General features: G+C 37.8%; 1 non-coding gene across 1 annotated transcript; it reads right to left on the reverse strand.

Moving 5' to 3' along the window:
- Nucleotides 1-3,224: 3,224 nt before the first annotated feature.
- Nucleotides 3,225-3,297, reverse strand: TRNAG-CCC. The gene has a single exon. It is a non-coding gene; the product is annotated as a tRNA-Gly (tRNA).
- Between the last annotated feature and the right edge of the window lie 5,051 nt (nt 3,298-8,348).

Here is an 8,348-nt window from a genome sequence, read left to right on the forward strand (position 1 = left end):
AGAGCAAAACAAAAAACTGGACATGAACTTAATTGCAGGTGGAGTCTGTAAAAGCCTTAGAACCTTACACAAAAAAGGGATGATAGACTTTGTATTGTATATGTTGAAGTCTCATTATTTAGCTTTCTGTTCATATCTTGCCTCTCCAACTTGATCATATTTATTTATTTTCAAGCTTTTTATTTTATATTGGGGTATAACCAGTTAACAATGCTCTGTTAGTTTCAGATAGTTTGAGCAGTGAAGGGACTCAGTCATACATAACCGTGGATCCATTCTTCCCCAAACTCTCCTCCTACCCAGGCAGCCACATAACATTGAGCAGAGTTCCCTGTGCTCTATAGTAGGACCTTCTCCCCAACTTAATTTTAACATAGATAGCTCCCCAAAGTGGAGAATCTATCGTTTACTTTTGGTTACTTGTCATTGGGCTATATGCTCTAAGAGGGCACAATCCATCTTCTCCATAGTTATACTCTTAGAGCCTAGTTCTGTGCCTGAGACATGCTAGGCATTCAGTATTTGTTGAATAAATGAATGACTACTCCCAATAATATGTTATCTGGTGCCTTGTCCATAGGAGACATTGAGTAGATATGCATATTGAAGTAGTTATCCATTAATCCATTTATTCACCCCATGAATATTACTGAGTGCCTGCTATGTGATAGGCACTCTTCAAGGTGCTGAGGACAGGACATTGAGCAAAACAACATTCCTGCTCCCATAGCACTTACATTCTAATGAAAAAATGACTATCTAGACAACATAACAGAATGTAATTTTTAGTCTTCATTGACATAAACGACAACTTCTCTCCATTTTCAATGCTACCATACTAAACAACCCCTGGGTGCATTGGGCCAACATTTCATTTCTAGGACACTTCACGTTGGTAGGTGAATGTGATTAAAAGTGGTTAAAGGTGACATGTATAAGCACACAAAATTATTGCAATTGGAGAACTTTCCAAGATAACACATGAAAATCGTTACAGAATATACTGTTCTTAGAGACTGCATGCTATGAACAACTAGAGAGATGGTTTCCAAAAGAAACAAAGATTCCTTTTATTGACAAAAGATGAATTGTTCCACTATGACTCTCCTCTTTCTAATTTCCTGGCTAGTCGAGAATCAATCAATACTCCTTAGACAGTACCCATTTAAGGCTCTGACAAGTGTTATTTTTTTAGAGGCCATTCTTTAAGCCTTTCATTAATGAAAAGCAGTCGTGTAGCGTCTATCGCCACTTCCATTCTTTTTCCTGGCCTTGCTCAGTCTGGGCCTGATATTACAAACAGCTGAAATCAGTACATTGTGATATTATGCAAATGTGCCCTGGCAGACTGAGCTAAGAATAGTGTGTGCATTGGGCTAGCTCACTTTATTTGGTGTATGGATGAATTTGGCATTTTTAAATTACAGAATTGTACAGACACTTAAAAAATCTCTGCATTAGGAATGTCTTTCCTTATGAAGGTTAAATAAACTCAAATCTGTGGAACAACCTTAAACTTGCCAAGTTTAAAACTAGGAATTCAGGGAGAAAGAAAGAAGAGGGCATTGCATTGGGAAAGCAGATATTAGTGTGTTTCATGATGTCCTTTTGGATGAGTTACAGAAGCGTGGGCTGCATGCCCAGTAGAGCTTGGTGGATTCAGCCGTAGTCGATTCACTGTAGCCAAAAGGGTGTTGGTTATAGCTCATTGCAATCCTGGAGGGAACTTTCTAGTGTCATACAGAAAAGCTGGAAATTTGGTTTTGACCTGTTCAACATTTTTTCAGTGACTTGGAGGAAGACATCCATAACATAGGTATAAAATCTGCTTATCACAAGAATTTGGTAGGGACAGTGAATGTATTTTTAAGACATAATCAGGAGCCTTAAAATCTATCCCAGCTAGATACTTCCTCTGAAGCTAAAAGCTGAACCTTGATTGATATAAATAAATATAAAATTTTATATTTTTGTTGAAAAAAGGCTTTTTTATTTTAAGGGAATTTTTAGTCAAAAATCAGGGAATACTTCTCATTTCCAGGCTCTAAATTAACTGATTATTTTCATAAGGCAGCCAGCAAAAGATTTTGAACTCAAAAAATAAAAAAAGAATTTTTCAACAAAATATGATGGGGATAATATTAAGGAACAATCAGTTTTTACCTGTAATGGTTTTTCAATCCTAGTTGCAATGTTTCTTCCTTTTAAAAAGTCTGAAGAGTATAAACGCCACCCCTCTTCACTTTCTCAGGAGAACCAAGCTCCTTTGGCATCACCTGTTTAGTGCATCTTAAGGGAGTGTATGTCTGACTCCTACAACCAAGATGATTGATAATCACAATGTCTAATCCTGAGTTTTCCTTTCTCATTTGGGACAGCAAAAAGTGGGCTTGTTCTATACCTAAGGGCTTCCCTTGTGGCTCAGCTGGTAAAGAATCTGCCTGCAGTGTGGGAGACCTGGGTTCGATTCCTGGGTTGGGAAGATCCCCTGGAGAAGGGAAATGCGACCCACTCCAGTGTTCTGGCCGGGAGAATCCCATAGTCAATGGGGTCACAAAGAGTTGGACAAGACTGAGTGACTTTCACTTTCTTTCCTTTCACTTTCTATACTTAAAAATTACAAAAGAGCCAACATACATATTGTGTTAGGACAGAAAGTAAGATGTAGAATTTTTTGAAGAGCACCTCTTGATTTGTTCCCTTGTAAAGCATGCAATACATCAATTATTTGGGAAAAGAAGGACCAAGTACTGATACCACTCTGTAGGAATACAAATGAGAGTTTATTAAACCCACTTAAAAAAAAAAAAAAAAAAAGGATTGTCACATGGAGAATTGCAAAAAGCTCCTTGCTTGGAAGGACAGGACTTTTCAAGTGATTCCTGGCACTGTACTGAAAGGAGCATAGTCGGGGAAAAAAATCTCAGAAGTTTTTCATTTACTGAAAGTAGAAATGAGTGAAGTATAAAACGTAGCTTCCCCAAAGCTGGTGTAGCCTTGGTTTTATTAAATGAAGTAAAATGTCCAAGAAAAAGAGTTAATAGCTCAGCTTTGTTATGTGCTAGTCAGACCATCCTTGTATGTGTTCTATTCTTTTTTCCTTTTAAATATTTATTTATTTGGCTGTGCAGGGTCTTAACTGCAGCACCTGAGATCTTTAGTTGTGGCATGCAGTATCTTCAGTTACAGCATGCAAACTCTTAGTTGCAGCATGTGGGATCTAGTTCCCTGACTAGGGATCGAACCCAGGCCCCCTGTATTGGGAGTGCAGAGTCTTAACCACTGGACCACCAGGCAAGTCCCTGTATTCTGTTTTGGCACTGTAGTTTGAGAAAGATTGACACACAGAGGTATATCCAAACACTGCTGTCCTTAGAGAGGATGGCAATTCTGGAAGCTACGTGATATGGGGAGTGGAAGAAGGACCTTGGAAGTTTGATTAAGAGAAGAAATGACTAAGGGAGGACACAATAGTGAACTTCAGTGTGGGAGGCCTTATGGCCAAGAATGAATGGAATCATTCTCTGGCCTCTACAGATTTAAAGCAGGACTGAGGAAGGAGGCAATGTTTGGCTCAATTTAGGAGAGATCCATGTAACAGAACTCATCAAAAATGGAATGGACTATCCATGGAGACAAAATGTCCCTACCAATGGGATGTGTTTGAAGAGGGAATCTCAACATTAGATGGGGCTGGAGCAAATTAGGCCTGTGGTCTCCACCATTCCTAATATTCTGAACTTGTGCAATGACATCAGAGACCTAGTTCTGAACAACACTGAAAGAATCTTCTGTTCTTGCCTAGCACCTCTTTCTTAATCAGTTAATAAGTTCCTTTACAAGGTGCCTTGCATCATTCTTGTATTATTTTATAGTGATTTGAACATTACAATATTCTCCTAATTGAAAAGATACATAAAAATTAACATGTGCACATTCTTTGGGGAGGGTGGTTTACAAATTTGCTTACAACAATGGTTAAACATCTTCCATCTCTGTACGATGGTGTCTTTGCTGTGTAAACTTGTCTTAAGTTCCATCAACATGTATACGTATGGCTGAGTCCCTTTGCTGTTCACCTCAAACTACCACAACATTGCTAATTGGCTATATCCAGTACAAAATGTTTATTGTATTAAAAAATAAATAAAAAAATAAAAATTAAACAAAGAGGTGACTTAACCTTCCTATTCCTTTTATCTGGCGTGCTGTGGGTTTACTCTGACCAATAGAATGTGGCAGAATTATTATCATGTGGCTTCCAAGTCTAGGCCATAAGAAGCTTTTCAGTGTCTGTTCTTACTTGCTTCTATTGCTCCAACCTTGTATTTCATCCTGGGTTAATTTTGAGGATGAGATACCACATGGAGACAGGGATTATGTGGTGAGAAAGAGGGGCCCAGCCATCACAGCTCTTAGTGCTGGAGCCCCCAATAGGGGAGAGGGGCATCTAGGACCAACCAACCCACCAAGAGACTGAACATGCCTGAGTGGGTCCATCTGGCATCATGGGGAAGAGAGGTGAGCCACAGCCCATGAGCTCTGCCCAAGGTGCCAACCCAGGAAATCATGAAAAAATGAATGGCTGGTGTTTGACAGAGCAGTGTGTTATGCAACAATAGAAAGCTATATGTGCTTTTACTCTGCTAATTTTGTTTCTAAGAATAACCTTATGCATGACATATGTATACACATGGCCGCTAGAGTGTTTCTAATGAGGAACAAAACAGAAAAAAAAAAAAAGAGAGAAAGAACTGGTTTACAAAGCATAGCATATCCATGTAATGGAATACTCAATAGCACTGAAAAGGAATCAAGTGATTCTCTATTTACATGGGTGGAAAGGTGTCTAAGGTATATTGTTAAATGAAAAAGCGATGTTCATGACAGTGTGAACAGTTAACCTCATTTATCCAAATAGACAAGTCTAGGCATAGGCATCATGGGAAAAGACCCCCATGCTGGGAAAGATTGAAGGCAGAAGTAGAAGAGAGCAGCAGAGGATGAGATGGTTAGATAGCATCACTGACTCAAAGGACACAAATATGAGTAAACTCCAGGAAGTAGTGGAGGACAGAGGAGCCTGGCTCTTGCAGTCCATGAGGTTGCAAAGAATCAAACATGACTTAGCGACTAAACAACAGCAGGCATAAGTGTACATGTTGTAGACACACAGTAACCATCCAGAAGGATGCACAAGAAACTATTAACTAGTTTAGCTAAGTAGTTAGCTAAGGATCTGGGCTGGATATAGAGGATTTTATACTCTTTATTCCTTTATATACTGTCCTATGAGTGTATATCACTTAAACAAGTTAGTTAAAATCAAATTACCAACATCCATTGGATCATAGAAAAAGCAAGAGAGTTCCAGAAAAACATCTGCTTCATTGACTATGCTAAAGCTTTTGACTGTGTGGATCACAACAAACTGTGTAAAATTCTAAAAGAGATGGGCTTCTGAATAACCAACAAATCATAGAAGAAATCAAAAAAGAAATCAAAATATGTATACAGATGAATGAAAATGAAAACACAACAACCCAAAACCTATGGGACACTGTAAAAGCAGTGCTAAGGGGAAGGTTCATAGCATTACAGGCTTACATCAAGAAACAAGAAAAAAGCCAAATAAATAACCTAACTCTACACCTAAAGCAATTAGAGAAGGAAGAAATGAAGAACCCCAGGGTTAGCAGAAGGAAAGAAATCTTAAAAATCAGAGCAGAAATAAATGCAAAAGAAACTAAAGAGACCATAGCAAAAATCAACAAAGCTAAAAGCTGGTTTTTTGAAAAAATAAACAAAATTGACAAACCATTAGCAAGACTCATTAAGAAACAAAGAGAGAAGAACCAAATTAACAAAATTAGAAATGAAAATGGAGAGATCACAACAGACAACACTGAAATACAAAGGATCATAAGAGACTACTACCAGCAGCTCTGTGCCAATAAAATGGACAACTTGGATGAAATGGACAAATTCTTAGAAAAGTATAACTTTCCAAAACTGAACCAGGAAGAAATAGAAGATCTTAACAGACCCATCACAAGCAAGGAAATCGAAACTGTAATCAAAAATCTTCCAGCAAACAAAAGCCCAGGACCAGATGGCTTCACAGCTGAATTCTACCAAAAATTTAGAGAAGAGCTAACACCTATCTTACTCAAACTCTTCCAGAAAATTGCAGAGGAAGGTAAGCTTCCAAACTCATTCTATGAGGCCACCATCACCCTAATTCCAAAACCAGACAAAGATGCCACAAAAAAAGAAAACTACAGGCCAATATCACTGATGAACATAGATGCAAAAGTCCTTAACAAAATTCTAGCAAACAGAATCCAACAACATATTAAAAAAATCATACACCATGACCAAGTGGGCTTTATCCCAGGGATGCAAGGATTCTTTAATATCCACAAATCAATCAATGTAATACACCACATTAACAAATTGAAAGATAAAAACCATATGATTATCTCAATAGATGCAGAGAAAGCCTTTGACAAAATTCAACACTCATTTATGATTAAAACTCTCCAGAAAGCAGGAATAGAAGGAACATACCTCAACATAATAAAAGCTATATATGACAAACACACAGCAAGCATCACCCTCAATGGTGAAAAATTGAAAGCATTTCCCCTGAAATCAGGAACAAGACAAGGGTGCGCACTCTCACCACTACTATTCAACATAGTGTTGGAAGTTTTGGCCACAGCAATCAGAGCAGAAAAAGAAGTAAAAGGAATCCAGATAGGAAAAGAAGAAGTGAAACTCTCACTGTTTGCAGATGACATGATCCTCTACATAGAAAACCCTAAAGACTCTACCAGAAAATTACTAGAGCTAATCAATGAATATAGTAAAGTTGCAGGATATAAAATTAACACACAGAAATCCCTTGCATTCCTATATACTAACAATGAAAAAACAGAAAGAGAAATTAAGGAAACAATACCATTCACCATTGCAACAAAAAGAATAAAATACTTAGGAGTATATCTACCTAAAGAAACAAAAGACCTATACATAGAAAACTATAAACACTGATGAAAGAAATCAAAGAGGACACAAACAGATGGAGAAACATACCGTGTTCATGGATTGGAAGAATCATATTTCAAAATGGCTATTCTACCCAAAGCAATCTATAGATTCAATGCAATCCCTATCAAGCTACCAACGGTATTTTTCACAGAACTAGACCAAAGAATTTCACAATTTGTATGGAAATACAAAAAACCTCGAATAGCCAAAGTAATCTTGAGAAAGAAGAATGGAACTGGAGGAATCAACCTGCCTGACTTCAGACTCTACTACAAAGCCACAGTCATCAAGACAGTATGGTACTGGCACAAAGACAGAAATATAGATCAATGGAACAGAATAGAAAGCCCAGAGATAAATCCACGAACCTATGGACACCTTATCTTTGACAAAGGAGGCAAGGATATACAATGGAAAAAAGACAACCTCTTTAAAAGTGGTGCTGGGAAAACTGGTCACCCACTTGTAAAAGAATGAAACTAGAACACTTTCTAACACCATACACAAAAATAAACTCAAAATGGATTAAAGATCTAAATGTAAGACCAGAAACTATAAAACTCCTAGAGGAGAACATAGGCAAAACACTCTCGACATAAATCACAGCAAGGATCCTCTATGACCCACCTCCCAGAATATTGGAAATAAAAGCAAAACTAAACAAATGGGAACATAATGAAACTTTAACAGCTTTGCACTAACAAAGGAAACTATATGTAAGGTGAAAGCAGCTTCTCAGATTGGGAGAAAAATAATAGCAAAATGAAAGAAACAGACAAAGGATAATCTCAAAATATGCAACTCCTGCAGCTCATTCCAGAAAAATAAATGACCCAATCAAAAAATGGGCCAAAGAATAAACAGACATTTTCTCCAAGAAGACATACAGATGCTAACAAACACATGAAACATGCTCCACAATCCTCATTATCAGAAAAATGCAAATCAAAACCACAATGACGTACATTAACATGCCAGTCAGGATGGCTGCTTATCCAAAGTCTAACAGCAATAAATGCTGGAGAGGTGTGGAGAAAAGGGAACCCTCTTACACTGTTGGTTTGGGAAATGCAAACTAGTACAGCCGCTATGGAAACTGTGTGGAGATTTTCTTTAAAAACTGGAAAAGAACTGCCATACTGACCCAGCAATCCCACTTCTGGGCATATACACAACTGAGGAACCAGATCTGAAAGAGAAACGTGCACCCCAATGATTCATCGCAGCACTGTTTATAATAGCCAGGACATGGAAGCAACTAGATGCCCATCAGCAGATGAATGGATAAGGAAGCT

The sequence above is a fragment of the Cervus canadensis genome, chromosome X (genome assembly GCF_019320065.1).
Source record: "Cervus canadensis isolate Bull #8, Minnesota chromosome X, ASM1932006v1, whole genome shotgun sequence".
NCBI classification, from domain to species: Eukaryota; Metazoa; Chordata; class Mammalia; order Artiodactyla; family Cervidae; genus Cervus; species Cervus canadensis.